Source organism: Hordeum vulgare, chromosome 4H (assembly GCF_904849725.1).
Source record: "Hordeum vulgare subsp. vulgare chromosome 4H, MorexV3_pseudomolecules_assembly, whole genome shotgun sequence".
NCBI lineage: Eukaryota > Viridiplantae > Streptophyta > Magnoliopsida > Poales > Poaceae > Hordeum > Hordeum vulgare.
The window spans coordinates 14,765,919-14,792,905 of record NC_058521.1 but is presented as its reverse complement, the minus strand read 5'-3'; the positions used below and the strand labels follow the sequence as shown (position 1 = coordinate 14,792,905).

At 42.7% G+C, this 26,987-nt stretch overlaps 1 pseudogene; it reads right to left on the bottom strand.

The window, feature by feature from the left end:
• Nucleotides 1-13,213: 13,213 nt before the first annotated feature.
• LOC123450190 overlaps nucleotides 13,214-26,987 on the bottom strand; it is a 78,047-nt pseudogene continuing 64,273 nt past the window's right edge.

Sequence of the window (26,987 nt, the reverse complement as noted above, 5' to 3'; positions counted from 1 at the left end):
CAGATTGTTGGCCTGTATAACGGATTGTAGTGAGTGCCGGGTCGCCACTTTCATGCACACGCATCGTGTGCAATGACGGGATCGTGCCGCCGGCTTCCGTTTCCGTTTTATCCGCGATGAGAAGATGGTGACGGCGTACGTGCGTGCCGAATAAATCGACGTGGTTTGGTTAGAGACAAAGCGAGGCATAGAAGCCAGAAGGGATGCGCGAAACTGGTATGGTTTGGCCTGCCACTTCGGGTAGCCACCCTGGAGCGAGCGAGCGACCGATCGATCGTGCGGAACGGATAGATGCACATGACGGACGTTGATTTGCCTTGACGCGTGCCCTTGCTTTTCTTTTCTCAGGATGATCGAGTGTCTACTTGTTGCCGACTTCCAACGTGTGCCCTTGTCTGCAGACGCTTAGGGATTAAATTTGCTTAGTCCGGCTGCCCGTTTGCATAGGATAAATGACGAGATAGAGAAAAAACACATAAAAAATGTTTTTATTTAAAAAAAGACAAGAGATGATTTTTTAACACAATACGTCTCACCGCGTTTTTAGAAATAGCTAGTTATTGAAGATAAGGGCATATACAATGGTGCTATCTTAGGAGTGTCATGTAGGATAAATGATGAGATGGAGAAGAAAGAACTCATAAAAAAAGGTTTGTCTTCTTTTATTTAAGAGAGAACAAGAGATGACCTCTTAACACAATATGTTTCACCAAGTTTTTAGAAAGAAAAAAGGTATGTTTTTGATTCCTCAAGTTTCTAAAAAGTATAGACTTGATCCCTCAAAAAAACTTGATATACATTTGATCCCTCAAGTGTCAAAATCGGATTAGTTTGGTCCTAAACCAGATTTTGAGCCCGTTGACTTGACCGTCACAAAACCGTCTGGTGAACGGTACTCTAAATTTTTTTACAAAAAAATCTGAACTTTTTTGGGTCCAATATGCTTAAATGCGCAAGGTGCGACCAAAATTCCGTGCTCTTTCGACATTCGAGGAGCACCTGACAAAAAAAATATCTGTCTGGTGAATGGTAACTCGAAAAAAATTCAAAACAATTTTAAAAAAATTATAAATTTTTTGGGATCCAATATGCTTACATGGGCAAGGTGCAACCAAAAGTTTGTCATGAAATAGCATCAGACGGGTTCAAGCAAAATTTTTTTTGACTATTTTGTGTGAATGCATTTTTTTTTTGCCACGAGCTCCTCAAATGTCGAAAGACCACCAACTTTTGGTCACACCTTGAGCATGTAAGTATATTAGACCCCAAAAAATTAGATTTTTTTGATTTTTTAAATATTTTTTGGATTTACTGTTTGTCGGGCGTAGAATATTTTTTTGCTAGGAGATCCTCGAGTGTTGAAAGGCCATGAAATTTTGGTCGCACCTTGCGCATGTAAGCATATTTTTTTTTGAAATTACTGTTCATCAGACGTCTTATGGCGGTCAAACTCGTTCAACGGGCTCAAAATCTGGTTTAGGACCAAACTTATCCGGTTTTGAGACTTCAGGCACCAAATGTATATCAAAAAAATCTTGAGGGACCAAGTCTATACTTTTTAAAATCTTGAGGGACCAAAAACATACTTTTCTCTTTTAGGAATAATTAGTTATTGAACATAAGGCTGAAATATGATCCATTGTAAGATATTTTTTTGTCATCTCTAAATTACATGCAAGACTTAATATAGGACCATCTTATCAACCATTGTACATGCTCTTAGGAATTAAATTTGCTTAGTCCGGCTGCCGCTTCAGGGCATGTACAATGGTGCTATCTTAGGTGCGTCGCGTAGGATAAATGATGACGTGTAGAAAAAAACACATAAAAAGATTATTTTATTTTATTTAAGAGAAGATAAGAGATGACCTCTTAACACAATATGTCTCATAACGTTTTTAGGGATAGCTAGTTATTGAAGATAAGGTAAGAGATGACTCATTATAGATAAAAAAAATTGTCATCTCTAAATTACATCCAAGACTTAAGATACGACTATCTTATCAACCATTGTACATGTCCTCAACTTGACACCCGAGCCGCCTCATTTGCTGCCTGCTTTTCCTCGTGTTTCAACTGCTTAATGGCAAGCTGGAGCGTCTTTCTTTTTTTCGTCATAATCGGCGAGCGTCCGTCTTCGCCGTCGTCAGCGACCAGCGGTAGACCCAAATGAGGAGTCGCTCGTGCTCGTCTGGCTTCACTCGCAACCAACGATGGCAGCGCACAAACTGTTCCATCGTGTCCATCTCACTTTCCTCCTGCCTCTTGTGGCGGGCGGCCCACACCTCCAATTTTGGAGTGCGTGTGCGGGCCGCCGAGACGGGCACCAGCACCTAACGCTGCTTGCGCGAAGTAGCGGTTGATCGGTGAAGGGGACGGAGCGGGGGCGAAGCCGACTGCGATGTTCTGGCGAAGCTGCGCGTGGGTCACGAGGGGCCAGCTTCAGAGTCCGTGTTGCGCCGATAAGGGAGCGACGAGGGTGCAGATCCTGAGTTGCCCCCGTTGTCCACCTTCGACTGCTCTAACGCAATGCGAAGGGACGGCTCCTCCTCGACATCGAGGCCGGAGTCGGAGTAGTTGCCGGGGCTCGACATGTCGCCAGATTGGATCAGAATCAAAGAGGGAAGAGGAGGGGAGAAAGCGAGTGAGGAGAGTGAGTGGGCTAGGGTTTGGAAGAGGGGACGGATTGGGGTTTTATATGGGACAACCGTGAGGATGGTGGCGGGCTACGCCGACGCAATGGATGTCTCTGAGTCGTTCCATATCCGTCCTATATTTGGACTCAATATGAGGGGCGCCGGATAGACTGGGCGTCTGGGGCCGGTTTGAAGGGCAGAGTAGGTCGGTTTATTGTGACCAGTCAGTTACCGATTCGCCCGTTTAGGCGTTTGAGGCGGGTTTGAGATTCCCGGTTGTAGATGCTTTAACAGGAGTAGTGAAAAATCCTTGTATATTTATTTGTTGGACGATGAATCTCCCTGAATTATGGCGAGAGAATGTAATGCAGTGATGGAGATACAGGCATCTTCTCGACCAATGGAAATGGAATGGACCTCATATACTGAATTATTCGAGTGGACAAGGTGCCAATTACCAAATTAAATGATTGAAGACCTCGTCTTCACATGATATGTTTTGAATTTGGTCAGCTGTCTTGTAGGCAACTTGCGGCGCAGTTCTGCAAACAGGCTGTGACGGAGCGGCCGCCGGCCGTTTTAGGGGACGGGAGGCTGAACCAATCAAACTATCAAAGGGCCAACCAAACGGAGCATGGAGGCTCCAAGCTCAGCAGCATATCCGTTGAACAAATTGCACGGTAGGGTACATACACGCACGCATGTCTCTACGGAGGAAGTAGTGTATGTTCATTGAACATGCAAAGATCCAATCATTTGGTCGGTGCCCTTGGCCGACTGAATCATGTACTACCACTTTTCACCACGTATTGAGTTAAGTTAAGTTTGGATGGTATGTTATGGGTAGTCTTCTTTCTTAACGAGACGAGGCAACAATTTACCTTCGTTTTGAACTTTTTTTTAATAGTGCATCAAATCATTAAATATGAAGATCAGAATGACAATCAAAGTTAATTTTTTAAATATGTCTTCCCATTATTCATTGTAATGTTCTTTCTTTTTCTTTCAAGTTTTTTTTTTGGAATAACAGATTTCTGCATTCATTAAGAAAATAGAGCTGCTTGGTTAATTAAAAAACACAAGCAAAAAACAAATTATTCAGTTAATTATGAAAAACCAGACAAAAGAATAATAACGACCGTTAAGCGAAGCTACATAAAATCCAGGCCAGTACTCAGGCACCTACGACGATAGAGCGTAGCTCCGACCCACTCAAAGAACTATGAAGGAAAACTCGGCATGGTTGGTGTCGTGGAAGAACAACGAACGAACCACAAGCTGCGTATCATTATGCACCACTGTGCCTGCAGCTTCGACTTCACAGCAACAAACTAGTCTAGTCAATCCCGCAAACATGCTGCAAAAGAGTTGACTACCGCCAGCTCTCGCATCATCATAGCCGTAGAAGCCTTGACGCTAACACCGGCATCGAGATCAACCTCTTCGCTCACACGACATGAGGTCAAACATGTTCGATGCCGCTGAAATGTCAGGGCGTAGCGCCGACTTCATCCCCCACGTGGCCTCTATGCAGCCCACGGACACCACCTTCCGGGGCCGCCGCCCCGACATACCATCGCTCGCACTCGAGATGCAACACCGCATAACCCGGATGCCCGTAGCCCACGTAGCTCAGGGCAATCGGACGCAGACCATGAGTGTCGCACCATATCCGAGACCGCTGCCTAGTCATGCACTTGAGTTGCGACGCCGCATGACCCGGATGCTCGCATCTCACGCTGCTCCAAACAACCGCACGCAGACCACGAACGCGACCCTATATCCGGTGGGGCCGCCCCCGACGTACCGCCCAACCAATGTCGTTCGACTTGATTTCATCGGTCCGTACGTACACCACCGTGTCAACTTTACCTTTCTTTCATTTTTTTGACGTGATACCTATGCGCTTTACCGCTCTAGGAACGAAAAAGTCCAAAACAAACCTTGAAGTTATAGACGAAAGCTAAATCAAACCCTGAACTTTGAATCCCTGAAATCGGCACACCGAACTCACTGATCCTGGTCTATTTTAAACCTTGACATAACTTAGCCGGGATTTGCTGAATTGGGCCTGGCCCATTAGCGCAGTTGCGCACGCGCGCACCCTCTGCTCTGTTTGTTTTTGTTTTTTCATTTTCTTTTTGCTTTTCCACATGTGTATATTTTTTTCCAGTATCCAATGTATTTTTTAACACATATGTATATTTTTTGATAAACTTCCAATATTTTTCAACACATTATGTACATTTTAAAAGTACATCTTACAAAAAAAAATACATGGTAATATTTTTCTAAATAAATATTTTATATTTTATAAATAACAATAAACATTTTATAAAATTGATATATATATTTTTGAGGTATAAATAACAATAAACGTTGAATGTTTGGCGCTAGGATTATGCTCCTACAAATTTATAAAATGCATGTTGGACCAATACGAATAGAATTAGAAATACGGATAGAATTAAAAATACGAATAGAATTAAAAATATGAATAGAACTAAAAATACGAATAGAATTAAAAAAACACGAATAGAATTAAAAAGAACCAAACATTTTTTTAAACAAAAAAGACACATAATTTGTGACAAAAATAGAAAACATAAATATTTTTAACTTCTGAACAATTTTAAAAATGCGCGGACTTTTTCTAAACTTCGTAATTTTTTTTGTTAGTGGACCGGTCCAATTTCTGTCTATAAGAGTAGCAGCCTAGCAGGTTATCCCGGTCGGGATTGTGGTATTGCCAGAATCCCGATGTGCCAAACGGGTCTAGGTTCAAAATAGACCGAGATTACAAGTTCAGAGTGCCAATTTCAGGGATTCAAAGTTCAGGGTTTGATTTAGCTTTCGTCTATAACTACAAGGTTTGTTTTGGACTTTTTTCCTCTAGGAACGTTGTTGTTCCTTCGACACCGAGCGGACGGCCCGTACTAGGCACACGTACGTACGACGCACGAGCATGCTCCCGTGCCTTCACATCACGTCCCCGTCCGCCTCCATGGACAAGATCACAAGAAGCCTTGGATCTGACAAAAGGCAAAGAACGCAGCCACGAACCAAATCATTCCGGGTGATCACCACCCGTCACCAACAAAAGACGGAAAGCGAAAGCGCGGAAAAGATCGACGGAGGAGCGCGTGCGCGTACGTGCAGCCAGCGGCACGCAAGATGCATGGGACGCAGCGATCGAGGAGAGAACCGATGCGCATCCGGCCGAAACGACGTCGCCGGCCCCTACAGCCCCGTCCGTGGTCCACCGGTGCATGCGAGCACGGCCAAACCAGACCAGTGGCGGCCCTTGCGGCGGTCTACCGGGAGAGCGAGGAGGACGAGCGGCGCAGGGCGGCGGCGGCCGAGCAAGAGGAGGTGGCGTACGAGGCGGCCATGGCCCTCTCCGCGGCAGGCGACTGCGTCCTGCCGCCGATGACCCCGCTGTCCCTGGCAACGTCGACCCGGAGCCGGAGCCGATTAAGCACCACTCCTGGACGGGAGTAGTGCACGAGTGGGTCAGCGCGCCACTGGTCTGGATTGGGGCGACGCCGGCGTATCTCAAATATTGGCGTCAAATTTGCCGAGGAGCGCCCCACGACGAGTACCTCGAGATGCTCGAGCGCGATGCCGAGGAGGAGCAGCGCGAAGCCAAGGAGGAGGCTCGCCAGGCCGCGGCATCACAGCCCGCGCCCGACATGAACGCCCTGTGGAACACGGCGTTCCCCTGGGCCGGTCATCCGCCCACGCTCATCAACCTCACGGACCCCCGAGGACACCGCCGCCGCCGCCTGTTTAGTTTGTTTTTAATTTTCTTAAATGCAAATGTGCACACATGGACTCTCGCCGGCCTTCTTGATCGACTTTAACATTTAATTAATGTTGTTTTTATTTTAAATATACATGCATTTTTTTCCTCTCGCGTCGTTAAAATGGGTCGGACCGGTGACACATGCACCGTTTCAAACGCGGAAGCGGACATTTGTGTCCGTCTAGCCGATCCAGACGGACAAAAAGCAAACAAAATCATCGTCCGTTTGGGTCAGCCCGTTGGAGTTGCTCTTAGAGATGGTGGTGGCTTTTGTTGGAGCACAAAGCACATGGAATATGAAAACGGTGGCAGCTGGTTTTGTACGTGCATGTGCCCATGTCAACGTGTCTAGTTCCTATTGGGTGCTGCGAGGCTTTTGGTGTCCCAACAGGCGATTAATTAAAGGAAAATACACATGGACGGTGCCTCCTTTCTCATGTCCACTCCACATATATATATCGATCATCTTTTCCATTTCTGTGAAACGAGGCGAACTGAAACGGCTCCTCTGACGACTCTTCTACTACATGGCATCTTAAGTTAGGTTCGACATCATGCGGAGGCCCATGGTACCAAGACATGCAGCTACTAGCAGCTATCAGGACAGAGGGTATTCCCTTTGTGTTATTTATTATAAGATAAGAAAGTCCTCGTGATGCTACAGAATAGGGTGCTATTCTACCGCGTGGTGTATATATTATCCATGCAGACGGTTGAGTTGGAACCGCGAAATGAACTCCATGAACGTATGGACATTATCGATGCATGCCCGGAGACAGAATCTATCGTGGACCATCGAATTAAGTTATGCGATGTCATAGGTTAGGGAAGTAGTTAACTGCCGCCCAGTATGATCACACACACTCACACTCATGCACACTCACACCCACACCAACCTAGGCTAGCTGATGGACCAAAGACATGCATGCATGGCTCGGCTGACCATATTCGTCGGCTTAATTATAGTGCAAGCCACTCATCACGAGGTCAAAGATTATTCTCCATGTACTGTATCGCAGTATGAGGAGTTGAGTGGAGAGTGTTCCTCACCTGTGTAGGCAGATGCGTTGCATCTTAGTCTGTCTACTACCAATACTCTCTCTATATATATACTACTCCCTCCGTTTTTAAATTAATATAAGACCTTTTAGAAATTGCACTATAAACTACATACGGATGTACATAGACATATTCTAGAGTATAGATTCACTCATTTTGCTCCGTATGTAGTCTCTTAGTGGAATTCCTAAAAGGTCTTATATTTTAAAACGGAGGGAGTACAATATGTGTGATCAAAAGTGCACTATGAGAGGACGATCGAGCGAGACAGATATTCAAGCCATGCACGCGAGAAAGCTCTTGCGCAAGTCAACTGCATAAACAAAGTGAGTGCGAAAGAGACGCGTGGCTAATGGACGCGATCGCGTAGGAATTAAGGTACTCGATCGCCTGCATGCGCGCGCTTGCTCTTATCTGCTCGCTTATGGGGGCGATTATATTATCCTAATGGAAAGAAAACAAGCAGCAACGAACTGGATGGCCACCCCTGATTAGAGCCACGAACGATGATGTTGACCTACTCGTGATCGTAAAGTAGTGTTAGACTAGCTAATGACGTACGTAGTAGAGTAGAGAATTTCAAAGGTGCTGCTGCTCCCATTGGCTGTGCGGCAACGCATGGATAGTTTATGCAGCGAGGGGAAAAGGCCTTGCCTAGCAGCGACAAGGGACCGAGATTGTTTAATTACACGGTGAAAATTAACGCAATATATATAATCGTACGTGGTGCATCAGGACGTGGAAAAGAAGCACCTCATACTTTTCTCTCGCCTCGGCAAAGCTCGCTTTAGTTTTGCCGTTGGTATACTCCCCTGCACCTTACTATTCCAAGAAAAGAAAAGAAAAGCCTATGTTCCGGAAATTCATACGAGTGTTTTTCTTTTCACGATGTTTTATCTATGCATTTCAGGAATGTGCCTGCCTATGCGAGTACTACGATATAGTGCCCCGTTTGGCAGTTTGCATCGCGTCACCTTTGCTTTGCTTTGCTTTCGCAGCTGAATATATATAACAATCTAGAAAGGGAAATAGACTTGTCAAAATGTTGAGAAAGGAAGAAAATAAAATAAGCGTGTAATTACGCCATCGCCTGCTTTGCGGTTATGTTTCTTTACCAAAAGAAGCATCGGCATCTGCAGCAAATTCTGCCGATGTCGTCAATGTCTTTTCCATGCGATGTTCGATCGGCACTCCAGTACGTGCGTGGGCTCTCATACAGGCTGATTCCACCGGAGGAAGATGCGATCTTATCTCAAACCGACGAAGAAAACATTCTCCACCTCCATCTTTTCACGTTTCACTTTGGTCTTTTTCCTCGACTGCATAATAATAATAGTAATAAAACATGGAGACGCTCATGTCGTTGCATGGCTCACATTGAGCACCAAAAAAAGACATATGTATCGGCAAACACATCATCAGTTCCTTTGTTGGCTACTGTTATTACTAGAAGGAAAAGCAGATGGTTTCTTTCTTCACTATGATGGCCTCAGCATGTGAAATAGACAACACGTTCCTCGACCGCATAATAATAATAAAAACCATGGAGACGCTCACGTCGTTGCACGGCTCACATTGAACACCTGAAAAAAAACATATATACTGACCAACCGCATCATCCAGTTCCTTTGTTGACTACTGTTATTACTAGAAGGAAAAGCAGATGGTTCCTTTCTTCACTATGATGGCCTCAACATGTGAAATAGACAACACGTTCCTCGACCGCATAATAATAATAAAAACCATGGAGACGCTCACGTCGTTGCACGGCTCACATTGAGCACCTGAAAAAAACATATGTACTGACCAACCGCATCATCCAGTTTCTTTGTTGGCTACTGCTACTACTAAAAGGAAAAACAAATGGTTTCTCCCTCCACTATGGTGGCCTCAACATGTGAAATGGACAACACGTTCCTCGGCCGTATAATAATAATGATAATAAACCATGGAGACGCTTACGTCGTTGCACGGCTCACACTGAGTACCGAAAAAAACATATGTACCGTCCAAATCGCATCATCTAGTTTCTTTGTTGGCTACTGCTACTACTAGAAGGAAAAGTAGATGGTTCCTTCCTCCACTATAGTGGCCTCGGCATGTGAAATGGACAACATAGCCGTCGACAGCGACGGCAAAGGATTCTCCGCATCGCCGTCGGCCAAAGGCGTGCTAGGGAAGGGGAAAGGCGCCCTCCTACATGGCTGGTTTCTCTTTTTTTTCAATGGTTTCCCTTATCTTTTCAGCTGCCATGCATGCGTGAGATCGATCTTTCGTGTGGGTTGGTGATGGTTTCGACTTGTTTTTGCTGTCACGGAATTCCGTCCGCACTAGCTCGATCCCCGTCCCCGGTGATCTCGACCCTTGATCCCCGATTCTCCGGTGATCTCGACCCTTGATCCCCGATTCCCCGGCGATCTCGACCGCTCTCGCTTTCTCGGCACATGTTTTCTTTGGCATCCTATACCCTAGCCCGGCCGACGGGTTACAGAAGGGAACCATGTCATGCGTCTGAATTGGATTAACACTTGGTGGAATGTTGTTTGTGGACAGGAGCCGGGCGAGCGGCCGGTTATTCGCTGTAGATCCCCGTAGGCGGATATGATCGTCCGGTTTTTTGTGGTTAAGGAGCGGGAGCAAGAAAGCGAAACCGATGCCAAAGTTGAGACTGTTGGAGAGCAGTCATGTCGCCTGTATGGTTCTCCATGTAAGGCAGCACCTTGCATGGATCAGGATTAATTCTCGTCTAGGAAACATATTCAGCTCCATGTTGGAGCTTTAACCCAGTGGTCTCCATGTAGGCATCTGGTAGCTTACATTGGGATACTAGCGCTGAAAAAGCGCGGCGTGCCGCCGCGCCGTTGCATACATATACAAAGTAATACGATGGAAGGCATTGACTTTGTCACGGGATTGTCTTCAGACCTCGGAGCCATGGTATGCAATATTATTTGAGAAACATGTTAGTTGAATATGCTTTTTTCCATTGAGCACAAAGTAAACAAAAACGCATATGCAATCTCTTAATTCATTGGTTTGGCAGGTGCACTCACCGTGTAGTCACTTAGTTTCATAGGTTTTTTAGTTGGGTTCCTATTACCAAGGAGTGCAGAGCCAGCTAAAGACCAAAACAACAAAGTTCTTAGCGCTCGTACTTAAATTTGATTAACTATATTTTACCTTTTGGATTGAAATATATGCAGAGCCAGCTAAAGACCAAGGTTTGGAACTTCATCAGTAACTTAGCATAACATGGGTCTCTTTTAAGCAATTATATAACGGAATACAAAAAGTAAAAACAACATTAGAACATCTGGACTACAAAGGCACGGTCCTGTATATAGTGATAGAACTTCACACAAAGGAATAACAACAGTAAGCTTACAATTTTGTTCTCTTCTTTTGAAGTGGAGCTTTGTAGATTAAAATAAAGCATCTTATAATCAACCAGAAGTTGGTTCTGTACGGAGGTGGAACTGTATTTTATAAGACGCCTTAACTCAAACACATGATTACCTAACCTGGCCAAGCCATGAGCCATTGCATTAGCAGGTTGACAAATCCTCAAAATTTAGTAGTATGCAGGAACGACGAAGAGTCTCCAACTTCCGAATTAGTATTGCGAAGTTTAAACATATTGTGCACTGCATTTTTCAACATAGAAACCATAACTAAACAATCAAGACTCCAGAATGATGGAATGAATTGCAACTGGCAAATGTACGTTTAGGTTTTAAAGTCAAGCAATAGTTTCAGCTTCTTCAGCCTCGAGTCATAGCATTGTAGAGAAGACCAGTCCGACAATATGATAGACCCATCAGGATTACAGCAGTAGCATCATAACCTGCATCCAAATTGAGATTAAATTATAAAATGGTGTACTCCACTGAAAACTCTGAAAAAAAGATTAGCAGTTCTGTATGAAGAAATAAATCCATCTTCTCCAAGTTCTATACAGGTAACCCGTGCTTAAATTATTATCGTACTGCTCGTTGATAAAACACCCCAAAATTAGAAAATTTCTTCTCTTCTGTTTGAGAAGTAAGATAGATTAGTTATCATGTTACTATATAACTTGAAGAGAATACATATGGAAAATCATGGAGATTTCAAGAGATTTCAAGAAATGCAACATCTATATAATTAAATCCATTAGATCTAATCGCCTAGTCCACAAAAAAATCCTCAGCACTGAAAAAATTGAGGACAACTACAAAACTATCTTTTCTACTGATGTGAATGAAACAATATGTATCTTCATTTCCTCACGCTGATCAATGTCTTGATTCTCTAATTTTACCGAGACCCGTGTGGAAATAATAGATCCGAAAGAAAATAGAAGGAAACATACCTTGGTGTTGCTTTCACCATATAGTTCTTAGCTTGCTGCCATCGGCTTGCAGCTGTTTATTGCTGCTTGCTGGGTGTCAGGAAAGGAGCAGGCGAGGTGGACGACAGCGGTAGCATCAGCTATCCTCCTCGCACAGGCGCGTGCACCAAGTAGGAGGAGCGCGGGGATGGAGTGGTTGTGGATGGAGGTACCTGAATCTCTGAATCGAAGAACTGAAATAAGCTTCAGTTAGTACATTTGGCTAACAGTAAGGGCCTTAGCTCTATAGTGAAGTGAACAACGTTAGCAGCATGATAGCAATTTTTCATACCTTTGCTTACTTATTTGGGACTTGCCTATCATGATCAGGTTAACAAAACTTTTGCCACTCCTGCCTCCTCCTCCTCTTCCGAGATAAGTGGCCAGCAGTGCAGGCCTCACAGGACCACCAAGAGTGTCGAGTTGCTCGTGGCCGGATGTGGTAAGACGGCGCGGCTGACCTGACTGGGAGGTGAGAAGCGAGGCAAAGCGGGGCGGTGGTGACACCAGAGGAACGACACGGGGTAGTGAAGGGGTGGGCGGTGCCGACCATGACGTCTCGGGAAATAGGTAAATCAGATCCGAGGGATCCGAACACGCTGGCGCAGGGGTAGTGGGTGTAGGGGCTGACGGCGAGGTGCGGTGGCGGCGGCAACTTGTGCATGGTGTTCTGTAGGGAAGAGGGTTGTGAGGGTGTTTTTTAGATGAAGAGGGTTGTGCGGTGTCAGCAACACCTAGAAACATCCTAGACGGTGGTGTGATAGAGAACTGTGACACGTAGACTCCAAAAGATTACGATGCCCCTCATCGTCAAATCCCCATAGGAGACAGTAAAAAAAATCAAAAAAAGAAGAAAATGCAAACGCTTGCCGGTTTAGTATTGTTACTAATAATTCCGGGTCCGGGGGCGAGCAGCGAAACCGCGACAGATAAGCTTCACTCCCTAGTGATGGAGAAGTTCACTGAAATGTTTGTCACAGGACCACCAGGGACAAGAAGCCTTTGTTCCACACGGCCCAGTTTGTATTTGCCTGACGCGAATCTACACTGGATGTATTAATAATCTATAATTAGTTTAAACTTTAAAGACACAAGGTGGACTTTACAGCATAACCCCAATACGTTATCGAGCAAGTAAGCAAAGGCAATGCTGGAGAAATTGAGTCGGTCTTACCACGAGACATAATCCAACAAATCCCACTTCACCGCAAAAGAATCACGACTGATACATCTGAGGCGACCGATACAGAAATGCGAGAAGCCGTACACCAGAATCGATTTTGTCCACTCCAGAGTGCAGCTGCTACGGAAACAATGCTCAGGTTGTGCTCTTCAAGTCTATGCGCCTGCTTACAGACCAATCACCTGAGCCGACAGCTGAGAATCCTTGTGCACAAGTAGTTTAGGTGATGTATCTTCCTTGCTGATCCTGAAGCAAACGAGCAGAGGACTTCGCGTCCAAATACAGACCACGGACTTCCTTGAGATCAGCCTGATAGAGGATCATGAGTTCCAGGATACAAGTGGTTGAGATCAGGCTAGGAAGATGACATTTTATTGAAATTCAACACATACCTTGCAGATCTTCTCTCTCCCATTAGCCTTGGCAACTACGCTAGCAGGTGACAGCAACTGAATAGCATGTCTGCAAAGAGATTAAAGATTCCATTGCAACCGTTACAACCAACAATAAACTGTCCTAGTGATGACAAACCCCTGTGATAGTAATGCTTACGCTAGACATGCATGCATGTTGAAATTCACATAGCAGAACACTAAAAGCGGGATGAAAGCCAAAAGATTGTGTGGAAACAGTCCTAACTTCAAAGGCTGGAGAAAAGTTCTTTCAACCCACATTCCAGCTAAATTTTATTTAATTTCTAATTTCTAATCTTGGCACGGGACACAAATGTGTCCAAAACAACAAGAACCATACCTCAAAGATGTCTGCTGCCCAACCTCTCCTAGAAATGCAAGACTGTCTTCGTCAATTTCAATCTCCTCCACTTGTGCTCTAATAGCTAATATCCGCGACACACAGTAAACAAACATCAAATGCATTTCTAAATAGGAAAGTTGAACATATGATAAGACAGGAAATAGGAACTTGGATCATCTCAATAGGACCATATATCTGTGTCCGTACGATAACCAACCTATCTAGAAGGTCGACTGGGATACCATGTGGGCTTGTCATGTCAGTTCCCCTGGATAAATAGAGTTGTAAAATCATAATAGGTGCAAGGACAAAATAGTACTCCCTCTGTAAACTAATATAAAAGCATTTAGAACATTACTTTAGTAATCTAAACACTCTTATATTAGTTTACAGAGGGAGTACTAGATAAAGCACCCACTACAGTGACCCCTAAGCACCTACAGCAGGCATAATTGAAATGTACTGCCAGGGATTCCGGTGTTGAAATGTGCTGCCATAACTGAAAGGTGCTGCCAGGAATTCCAGTATTGCAGTTCAGCATGGAGCAGTTCAACAGGTAAATCAAATTTCTTACCTTACAGTACATATTCCTCTGTTCGTAGCGAGTATTACAATTGGCGATAATGAGCTCTCAAGAGCACGATTAAGATAAGAGAAACACTCAATGTCCAGGTCCAGCACGTGAACCTAGAGATAAAGTTATTGTCATTAATGAAATGAGGCCACTGTAAGGCATAATTCTACCATTTAGTAGCATGAAGGCCAATTAGTTCATCAGAACAATGCTGCTCCACAAGGGGGACACATTTATTTGGCAATAGGAGAAGTTGAAAATAAATAAGCCCAAGCTCATTCACATTTTAGGAAATCCAAAACAAGCATACCAAGACAAGTAGATTTCAATCATGAGACAATAATGCAATACCTCATCAATGAACAGCACACCAGGTACAAGCTCTGCAATACCTTCATCAATATATCTGTTAACCACCTATCATGATACAAAAGAGAAATTGGGGGGAATTAAACGTTGTTCCTTCTGTGAACATGATGAGACTATCAAACACCTTTTTCTTCAATGCCCACTTGCTAAAATTCTTTGGCAAACAGTCCGTATAGCTTTCAACATCATACCACCGGATAGCATTGATACATTGTTTGGGACGTGGCTAAATGGGGTAGATATTTCTATGGCCAGACATATTCGTATAGGAGTATGTGCATTACTTTGGGCTATATGGAATTGCAGGAATGATGTCACTTTTAACAGATTATCAAATGTCAATTTCTTGCAGGTACTTCACAGGGCGTCGGCGTTGATCTGTACATGGTCGTTACTCACACCTGCGGAAACCAGGGAGCCTTTGATTACTGGGTCTATCTGATGGGAGATGGTAGCACGAGATATCTACAACCGGTTTGGATGGCGGTCCAGTAATAAGATAGATGGTTAGGCATCTAGGTCTATTTTATAGCCGGTTGTGGCATTTTTATTACCCCTGTGTGGATGTCTTTGTTATTTTGGAGCTTGTTTCGAACCTCTGGATGTTTATTTTCGATTGCTTAAATAAAGTGGCTGCATGCATCGTTTTGATGCAGAGGCTGGAGGGAACCCTCCTTTTCTAAAAAAAAACCCAATTCCAATAGGTCTCAAAAATTGTTCCAATTTTAAAGAAGAAAACGTTGCATAATGAGAATTATGAAACCTTATTGATCTCTTGGCGCAGCTTCTCAGTGATTTCAGTCTTTCGTGGCTTCATCATTTGGCCTATAAGGGACAAAATATCTGGGCCTCCTTGTGGTTGGGCATTTGTAGCGTCAAGGTCATGCAGTGTAACGTCCTATGCAGATCAAAGCATATCATTTACTCTCTTGGGTCGACTTACATTGAACTTGAAAACAAGAAGAATATGCTAACACAAATAGGAATTTTCATTCTATGCTATTGGAAAAGACCATCACCCTCCGGGAGACAATAGAGAACAAACCACACTGAATTCAATTGCCCTTCGTTGGATGTTGGTATGTAGGAATGATTCTAACTTTCTTTAGACAGGGATAAGAACAACAAATCCTACTCAATTGGTCTAGTTAACTGGGTTTGAGCAGATGATCAAAATTTGGCACAATCTTATTAGCTTGCGAACTTTATGTTTTCTTATCCAGGAAGGCACAATCAAGAATGTGGACTAAGTATTTGATGCAATCTTAATCCTTAGGTTACAGATTTCCGTTCTATTTTCTGCAATTTAGCAGGAGCAAGCAACTTACAACTACCAGGAAGGGAAACCACGTATTTAAGCATGCTTCAGCAACACAAAAGTATAATAAGAAGTTTCATCTTAACAAAAGGCATCATGCTTCCACCTTTGATCCATTGGATTAGGTATTATGCTGCAATTGCATACTATATTATCTCAGATTAAATTACCAAAAAGTTGATTTATGGATGGTACAATGCAGAATTGGCTAAACAAGTGTGCATGCAAAAAAAAAAGGCTGAGCTAGTGTCAAATTTGTACCTGCACTATTTCCTTTTCTTGTGAACTTCACCTTTGGGAATTGGCACATACTCCTCTGCTTCAAGATCGTATTCGGTAGCAAAAGCATCACATCTGCCAACTCTTTTCACTGCACCACTGTTAGCTTCGATGTATATAACATCACCCACTGCCACCTGCATCCCGTATACAAATGATGAAATGTGAAGCAGCTTCATGCAGAAGACAAGTAGCAGAACCAAGGCAAGTGAGCAACGAAAGTAAAATATAATTCATCATATATCAATTTAAGTAAAGTCTCACGATGGTTTGTTATGCCACAATAGAACATTTAACAATGAACAAGAGAAATATGATCATACATGTGAGTTTCCATGACCGAATACTTGCCATGAGTTCGCACAGGTTAAACATTGCATGAAGACAATTTTCTGAACAACAAGATACATAATCCAACCACTGTTATTCAAAGTGAGAATACAAATGCAACCTAACTGTCTAAGAACAGAGGCAGAGAACAAGGGAGAGTAAGGAGCAGACAGTGACCTTTTCCTTGATCACAGCATCATAAATTGTAGGATCTAACTTTAGTTGCTTAAGTCTTCAGGCCAATTACTACAGGGCTAATGCTTTTGCCATATCCACCAGTTGAACTCTAAGATTTTTCTGGGGAAAGCTCTGTAACCTACAAGGCAAGCAAAATAATACAGCCATAAGCACTAGAATATTAGTTCTATTAGAAATGATGATAAAGAAAGTGTTAGTATCAAGTAAAACACTAATTCAAGAACAATATCTTTTTTCAAATTGCAAAAGGAGAGCATATATGCCGCTCCTACCTCTCCTTCATAGACTTCTTTGTTTTCCTTTACACGCAAGCCTATAGCTCTACGGAAATTTTCCATCAACACCTCAGTTTTCTTGACCTCTGAAGAGTACACTTCTGATCCTACCATAGGACAGAAAGGGACCTGCATTGCAGAATAGTAAGAGAAGATTGAAGCTTCTTCCAAAATAGAAGTACACGTAGGGCATCAAATGTAAAGCAATATATAGTTCACTGCAAAGAAAATGTCATATGCATTGAATGCAATGAACAAAACAGCCTGATAAATTGGTAGCAAATGGTAATGATCACTGTTCAAAAAATAATCCGATTCACTGATTTATCATCTGATTTATCTCTACTCGGTGGGTGACCGATAAGATTATGCCATATCATGACCACTTATCATTTCGGCCGATTTATTGCTCTAACAAGCGATTTATCGGAAATCTACCAATAAATCGGGCTTATTTCTAGCACCATGTGTGCAAGAATTATGTTTATTTGTTTTTTGTGGACCTTGTTATGTGATATGTACTGATGTACTATATTGTTTGTCATTGTAGAAGGATGCAAAGGCAAGGAATCATGGTAACACTTCTGTCCAATATTGTTTTTGTGTTGAATATAGCTTATTTTTGTGTTGGGAACCTGGGTTTTGTAGAAAAATGTCCGATCAATAGTCAATCAATAAAATCGATTAATCATCCGATTTCCGACTAATCTCTACTCCCCAACCGACCAAGACGCTAATGATAAGTGATATCCTCAACAATGCTAATAATCCACCAAATTTACTCCAGTGTCTTGGTGTAAGTATTTCCTAAAGAACAACATACTTCCCATCGACAGGGGAGCACGCTGAAATATTCTGGACCAGCGAGAAGCAGAATGTAGATCTCAAAAATAAATTCTTAATGACCAAGACAAATGGTAACACATTGCTAGCTAAAATGATGTAGAGTACTACTCAACATCAATTTAGTTAAGTAGATGAAATAAAATCCAACCACTCCAGCAACATCCAAGCGACAACAAACGAGAAGGTGTGAATGCTCCAATGGCCAGAGATCTCAGTGAATAAAATTGGGTGCCTGGCTGACTGGAACTAGATGAGACCTTGAAAATGCAGAGCTGCCTGCTCATCATACAGCTGCTGCTCACGAGCAGTAAGTTTGACTTTTTTTTAAAAAGAGACTAAACGACAAGGACTGTCCAGTAAGGCAGTAACAACCTAGCCTCCAAATTTCGACTGACTAGCCCAAATCTAGTACAATGCAGACACCCCACCCTGGAAAACAAGTTGTACATTGCAGCAAAACATGTAGCAGTAGCACTAAGAGTATCTAGCAATTTGTGAGTGAAAGAATGAATTAGAGGCACACACCTTGCTGCCCAGCTCGTGGGAGATGCCCAGAGCGAGCGCGGTCTTGCCGGTGGCAGGTGGGCATTTTTTAAGTAAACATTTTTCTAAAACATGATTATTTGCGAGAACACTTTTGACTAATTTGAAAGAGTAAAAATATTGTTTTAATTTTGATTAATCATAAAAGATTTGTACAATTTTGAAAAGCATGAATATTAGAAATTTCTAAACATTTCTTAAAAGATGTGATAAATTTAAAAAATACACCTTTTTCAGGAATTATTAAATTCAAAATATTATATAATTTCTGAACATTTAACATTTTATAAATGCAACATTAACATATTTTAAACACAAGGTCAACATTTTTTCTATACATATCTAACATTTTCTAAATGCTTGATTAATATTTTCCAAATACTTATTCAACATTTTCTTAGACGCTTGATTAACATTTTTTATATACATGATTAAAAAAATTCATCATTTTTGGTACATGATAAAAAAAATCCATATACATTTAAAATTGTTCAAATACTTGATAAAAAAATTCAAATGCTTAATCAAAAAAATTCAAACAGTTGTTCAATTTTTCTCTAAATGCTTTATTAATTTTTCATAAAAAAAGACATGGTTAACATTTTGCTATACACATTTAACATTTTTCAAATGCTCGAGCAACATTTTTCAAGTACCCCGGCAAAAAATACATTTTTCAAGTACTTGTTTACCATATTTTCAAATGATTGACTAACATTTTTATTTACATGATAAAAAATTATCATTTTTGTAATATACGCTCAACATTTTCGCTATACACATTTAATATTTTTCAAATGCTTGATCAACATGTTTCAACTACTTGTTAAAAATTTAAATGCTTGATTACCTTTTTTAAAACACATTTAATTGTTTTCAAATTTTTCTAACACACTTTTTTAGTATACGTAATAAACATTTGACTATATACATTTAATTGTTTTCAAATTCTTGGTCGACAATTGAAAAATATATTTTATAGAGTGTTTTTGCTGTTGGGGAACGTTGCATGGGAAACAAAAATTTTCCTACGCACACGAAGACCTATCATGGTGATGTTCATCTACGAGAGGAAGATCGGATCCACATACCCTTGTAGATCGCTAAGCGGGAAGCGTTAAGAAACGCGGTTGATGTAGTGGTACAGTTTCGTGATTCGAATCACCCTCGACCCACGACTCGTCCGGATCTAGCACCGAACGGACGGCACCTCCGCGTTCAGCACACGTACAACTCGATGACGATCTCGGCCTTCTTGATCCAGCAAGAGAGACGGGGAAGTAGATGAGTTCTCCGACAGCGTGACAGCGCGCCGGTGATGATGATGATCTATTCCTGCAGGGCTCCGCCCGAGCTCCGCAGAAATCCGATCTAGAGGAAGAACTACGAGGTATAGGTTTGAGTTGCACGTGGCAAAGTTGTGTCTCAAAAGCCCTAAAACCACCAATATATATAGGAGGAGGAGAGGGGCTAGCCTTGGGGCTCAAGGGAGCCCCAAGGGCGACGGCCGAAGGAGGAGATGGACTCCCACTCCAATTCGGTTTGGACGAGGAGGAGTCCACTCCTTCCTTCCCACCTCCCTCTCTCTTTTTTTTCTCTTTTCTTTGGTCTTTTTTTCTTGTGGCGCCCTAGCCTGATACGTCTCCGTCGTATCTACTTTTCCGAACTCTTTTGCCCTTGTTTTGGACTCTAATTTGCATGATTTGAATGGAACTAACCCGGACTGACGCTGTTTTCAGCAGAATTGCCATGATGTTGTTTTTGCGCAAAAATAAAAGTTCTCGGAATGACCTGGAAGTCTACGAGGATTTTTTGTGGAATATATAAAAAATACTAGCGCAAGAATCAACTGGAGGGACGGAGCCATGAGCTCACAAGCCCACCAAGCCCCCCCCCCCCGGCCGGGCCTCGCACGCTTGTGAGCCCCTCGGGACTCCGCCACCCCCAATTCCAGCTCTATATATCCTCTTTCGTCCGAAAAAAATCAAGGAGAAGAGTTCATCGCGTTTTACGATACGGAGGCGCCGCCACCTCCTGTTCTTCCTGTGGAGGGCAGATCTGGAGTCCGTTCTGGGCTTCGGAGAGGGGAGATCGTCGCCATCGTCATCATCAACCTTCGTTCATCGCCAATTCCATGATGCTCTTCATCGTTCGTGAGTAATATCATCGTAGGCTTGCTGGACAGTGATGGGTTGGATGAGATCTATCATGTAATCGAGTTAGTTTTGACGGAGATTGATCCCTAGTATCCACTATGTTCTGAGATTGATGTTGTTACTACTTTGCCATGCTTAATGCTTGTCACTAGGGCCCGAGTGCCATGATTTCAGATCTGAACCTATTATGTTGTCGCCAATATATGTGTGTTTTAGATCCTATATTGCAAGTTGTAGTCACCTACTATGTGTTATGACCCGGAAACCCTGGAGTGACAATAGCCGGAACCAGTCCCCGAGATGACCATAGTATGAGGAGTTCATGTATTCACCAAGTGTTAATGCATTGGTCCGGTTCTTTATTAAAAGGAGAACCTTAATATCCCGTAGTTTCCATTAGGACCCCGCTGCCACGGGAGGGATGGACAATAGATATCATGCAAGTTCTTTTCCCTAAGCACGTATGACTACATACGGAATACATGCCTACATTAGATTGACGAACTGGAGCTAGTTACTTATCTCTCCGTGTTATAACTGTTGCATGATGAATAGCATCCGGCATAATCATTCATCACCGATCCAATGCCTACGAGTCTTTCCTACTGGTCCTTGCTACGTTACTTTGCCGCTACTGTTGTCACTGCTGCTATTGTTACTCTGTTGCTACTGTCGTTACTTTGCTGCTACTACTGTTACTTTGCTGCTACTCGTTACCGTTGCTACTGCTGCTATCATACTACTTTGCTACTGATACTTTGCTGTAGATACTAAATCTTTCAGGTGTGGTTGAATTGACAACTCAACTGCTAATACTTGAGAATATTCTTTGGCTTCCCCTTGAGCCGAATCAATAAATTTGCGTTGAATACTCTACCATCGAAAACTGTTGCGATCCCCTATACTTGTGGGTTATCAAGACCTTTTTCTGGCGCCGTTGCCAGGGAAGCACAACTATATTCTATGAGTCACTTGGGATTTACGTCTGCTGATCACTATGAGGAATCCGAAAGATCCAAGAACTAAAGTCTTGCCCTCCACTACGAGGACAGGTAAGGAACTGCCATCTAGCTCTGCACTTGATTCACCTTCAGTTATGAGTAAGTTTGCGACACCACCTCCTGATAGAAATCTTGATATGTCGCCTGTGCTTGATGATGCTACTTCTGCTGCCCATGATGCTTATGATGATGCTATGTTTGATACTGCTTTGCCTGATGATGCTATGCTTGATACTGTTTTGCCACTAGGTGCATTCCTTGATGCACAAATTGCTAGAGTTGCTGCTAGATGTGATGATACTTCTGAAACTGTTGATACTATTGAAGTAGAACCTGCTATTTTGCCTGCTAGAACTAGCTCTCCTAGACATGAATTGCCTGATATGCCTGAGTGTTATGTTATGGAGGGAGAGATAGCTGAGGGCTTTCTTGCGTGTAAGGATAGCTAGGATGTTGAGAAACTACTGCTCAAGTGGAAAGAAAAATCTTTGAACGCTAGGATGAAATACGACCCGAAGTTTGCTACTTCGCCTATTTTTGTGACCGATAAGGATTATGAATTCTCTATCGACCCTGAGTTAATCACTCTGGTCGAATCTGATCCTTTTCACGGTTATGAGTCTGAAACGGTTGTAGCCCATCTTACCAAACTGCACGATATAGCCACCCTATTCACTAGTGAGGAAAAGATTCGCCACTACTATATCCTCAAGCAGTTTCCTTTCTCGTTAAAGGATGATGCTAAGACTTGGTTCACCTCTCTTGCTCCTGGTTGTGTGCGTAGCCCCCAGGATATGGTCTACTAATTTTCTGAAAAATATTTCCCTGCCCATAAGAAGCAAGCTGCCTTGCAGGAAATATACAACTTTGCTCAAGCTGGAGAAGAGAGTCTCCCACAAGCTTGGGGGAGGCTCGTCCAGCTACTGAATGCTTTGCCTAATCACCCTCTTGAGAAGAATGAAATACTTGATATCTTCTTTAATGGACTTACCGATGCTTCTAGAGACCACCTAGATAGTTGTGCCGGTTGTGTTTTTAGGGAACGGACTGTAGAACAAGCTAAGATCCTATTGAATAATATCTTGTGCAATAAGAATGCTTGGACTATTCCCGAACCACCTCCTAAGCCAACTCCGAAGAAAAGAGGTATTCTATTCCTCAGTCCCGAAGATATGCAAGAAGCTAAGAAATCTATGAAAGAGAAAGGCATTAAATCTAAAGATGTCAAAAATATACCACCTATCGAAGAGATCCATGGTCTCGATAACCCGATACAGGTAGTAGAAGTAAATTCTCTGCGTAGGTTTGATGAGAGTTATATTCCGTTTGATAAACCTGCTAGCCTATGCCTGGATGAATTTGATAACTTTGTTTCCAAACAACAGAGTTTCAATGATTATGTTAGCAGACAATTGGAACAGAATGCTCGTATGCTTAGTCATTTAAGTGCTTGTGTGGACACAAACGTCAATGATCTTAAGCTCTTGAGTAAACATGCCTCTATGGTTACTACTCAGGTAGAACAAGTACTTAAAGCTAAGAATGACTTGCTCAATGAGTTGAATGACAATTCTGTCAGAGTCGTCACTAAAGGCGGTAGAATGACCCAGGAACCTTTGTATCCTGAGGGTCATCCGAAGAGAATTGAACAAGATTCTCAAGGAGTTAGCACTGACACACCTAGTCATCCTAGGAAGAAGAAGAAAGATGATAGGAGCTTGCACACTAGCAACCCAGATGCTGCTACACCTGAGAGTCTAAACGATGCCTCTGTTTCTGATGCTGAGACACAATCTGGTGATGAACATGAGCCTAATGATAATATCAATAGTGATGTTCATGTTGATGCTCAACCTAGCAATGATAAGGATGTGGAGATTGAACCTGTTGATCTTGATAACCCACAGCCTAAGGCTAGGAGATACGATAAGAATGACTTCGCTGCTAGGAAGCATGGTAAAGAAAGGGAACCATGGGTTCAGAAACCCATGTCGTTTCCTCCCAAACCATCCAAGAAAAAGGATGATGAGGATTTTGAGCGCTTTGTTGAAATGATTAGACATGTCTGTCTACAAATGCGTTTGACATATATGCTCAAAATGTCTCTGTATGCTAAGTACATGAAGGATATTGTTACTAATAAGAGGAGGATACCTGAGGTTGAGATTTCCACCATGCTTGCTAACTATACCTTCAAGGGTGGAACTCCTAAGAAACTAGGTGATCCCGGAGTGCCCACTATACCTTGCTCCATTAAAGGAGACTACGTTAGAACTGCTTCATGCAACCTTGGAGCCGGTGTTAGTGTTATGCCTCTCTCTCTTTATCGTAGACTTGAACTGGATAAGTTGACACCCACTGAAATCTCTCTTGAAATGGCCGACAAATCAACTGCTTTCCCTATCGGCATTTGCGAGGATGTGCCTGTTGTGGTTGTGAACGTCACTATCTTAACAGACTTTGTTATCTTGGATATTCCCAAGGACGATGCCATGGCGGTCATCCTTGGAAGACCCTTTTTAAACACCGCAGGGGCTATTATAGATTGCAACAAAGGCAATGTCACTTTCCATGTAAATGGTAATGAGCATACGGTGCACTTTCCGAAGAAACAATATCGAGTACATTGCATCACTGCTATCGAAAAAACTTCATTGATTCTTATTGGGAGCTTTGAATGCCCTATATCTCCTGTCAAGATGAAGTATGATTTGCTTGTTGGGGAGATACACATCCCCATTGAGGTGATCTAGTGACTATTCGAAAATTCTCCGTTCTCTTTTGCGATTCGAAAAGGTTTGTCAAGGAGACTTGATCAACCTCATTGATGGATTTCTTTCGATGACCATGAGATGGATGAATCGAGGAGTCACAAACGTCTGTTCCAAGCTTTCACCTTCGGTTGCTTAGAAGAAAAATGATAGGTTTAGTTTAGTTTTCCCTGTTTTTTGTCTTAGCATCCCATAGAAAAGTACCCCGAAAATAAAAGTTCTCTGAACGTCTTGAAAATCAAGTATGATTTTTTATGGAATTTTTGAAAAATACTGAGATGAAGAGCTAGTCTGGGGGATGCGCCAGTGGGTCACAAGCCCAGGAGGCCCGACCACCCCCCTGGCCGGGCCTGGCAGCTTGTGGGGCCCACATGCACCCCCTCCACTCATTCTAGCTCTCATCCACTTCTCCTACCTCCAGAAAAATTCATTCCACAGCTCAAACCCGTGTTCTTGCTCCTCTTGCTGGGATTTTCGATCTCCTTGCTCAAAGCACCATTCTTCGAACTGTTTTGGGGAAATTACTCCTTGGTAAGTGACTCCTCCATTGGTCCAATTAGTTTTTGCTCTAGTGCCTTATACTTCGCGTATTTTTGCTGCGTTGGTGACCATGTTCTTGAGCTTTGCATGCTAATTATAGCTGGTCCCAAGTAATTTTGATGCGTAATATGGCCTCTAGGCACTTGTGGGAGTAGTTTCTACGAGTTTAGTTGAGCCTTGTTCACTTTTCATTTGGGTCACTGAAAATTTCAGAACGGGAAGATGTTCAGGAGAAACTATCATGGTGGTTCCCCAAGCAAGAGAGGTCCCCGTCTTGCGATTCGGGAGCCCGATCCTTACCAAACAAGGAACGCACCGGTACAACTATGTGAATGGCCTTCTGATGAATTCATGATTGAGGCAGGTTTCAAAGACGAGTTTGATACACTTGTTCACAACGTCGGACTCGAAGAATTCATCTCCGATAAATGTGAACAGTATGTTGCGCTCATTGCCTCTTTTGTTCGTAGATTCAAATTTTCAGTTGGCCGTGATACATCCGTACTGTTTGATCTGTATGAAAAATCGTATACCATGGATTTAGAGGATTTCAATAGAATTTGCAAGATACCTATTTGGGGTAGTCTCAATGATCCTTCTAAATCTTCGGTTAGAGATTTTTTTCTCTAGTATAATTGTTGGAGAAACTAGAGATATTACGAAGGCTACCATGGGGAGCATTCATTTTACTACCTTGCATTACTTTGCCCTCTTCATAGACAGGTGCATTAATGGCAAGATTGATCATTGTCATCTCTGCGCACCGGACCTTAGTATTCTTAAGAGCGCAGTAATGGGTGATAGAAGTTTCAACATGGGAGCTATAATAGCAAGGAGGCTGAATAATAATGCTAATGAAGGGGATTTCTTTGGTGGGATCTAAGCCACTCGCATAGCGAATTTCCTTGGAGTACCCATCCGCGAAGGACATCCCCCGCTCCATACAGCTTTCCTTGACCGCGGCGCTTTGACACGCTACCAGTTCCTTGAGAGGGATGATGAATCCCTCCTATACCGTTTAATATTTAACCGGCAGCGTGTTTTCCATATTGCCCTTCCTGCTCCTGCTTTCTTTGACTTTCAGGTAAAATGGAGATATTACATAACGAGAGGAGAGGCAGAGGAGTATGAGAGGGAGGCAAAGGCTGCTCGTCTCCGAGAGGCAGCTAATCAGGCAGTGGCTGCAGCGCTCCCATACAACCCCCGTTATGATTTCGGATATCGCCCGAACCATCCTTGGGAGTAGACCAACTTAGGCCAAAAGCCTAAGCTTGGGGGAGTACGTGTTTCTCACCGACTTTACATTCTTCCTTATGCTTTCACTTTGTTAGTCGGTGTTCACACTTTGCCACTGTATCATCCATGCTAGTTTATTTTCTTTTTCTTGTTTTCTTTTCATGTGTCTGTCTAGTTTGAGAAAACCCAAAAATATTTTCTTGTTCCCGTGGAGCTTTCCCGTGTAAATAGTTTTCTTTTTCTTTGGGTCAAGGTAGAAGATCATGGTTACAATGTTTAGTGGCTCTCGCATGCATATCTGTTTATCTGTTAAAGAGCCATATTACTTGGTCTTCTCCTTTGTGTTTGCATGCAGATTCCAGCTTAGTCCAATGCACGAGCAGTCTTATTATTTTTCACATCCTTCGGTCGTGCAAGTGAAAGGCAATAATGACGATATATGATGAAGTGACTGAGTCTGGAAAAGCTGGTATGAATTCGATCTATTTTGTTTTTGTAAATATGACTAGCTCATCGTTCCTGATTCAGCTTTGTTGTGAGAGAAACATGTTTGCAATGACAACTTAGAAATCATAGTTGTTGATGCCATGCTTAATTAGCTAGGAGCTTATAATGGTTTGTCTTGGATGCCCACATGAATGTTGAGATGACTATGATGTAGTATGATAGGATGGTATCCTCCTTTGAATGATTCAAGTGGCTTGACTTGGCGCATATTCATGCATGTAGTTGAAACAAAATCA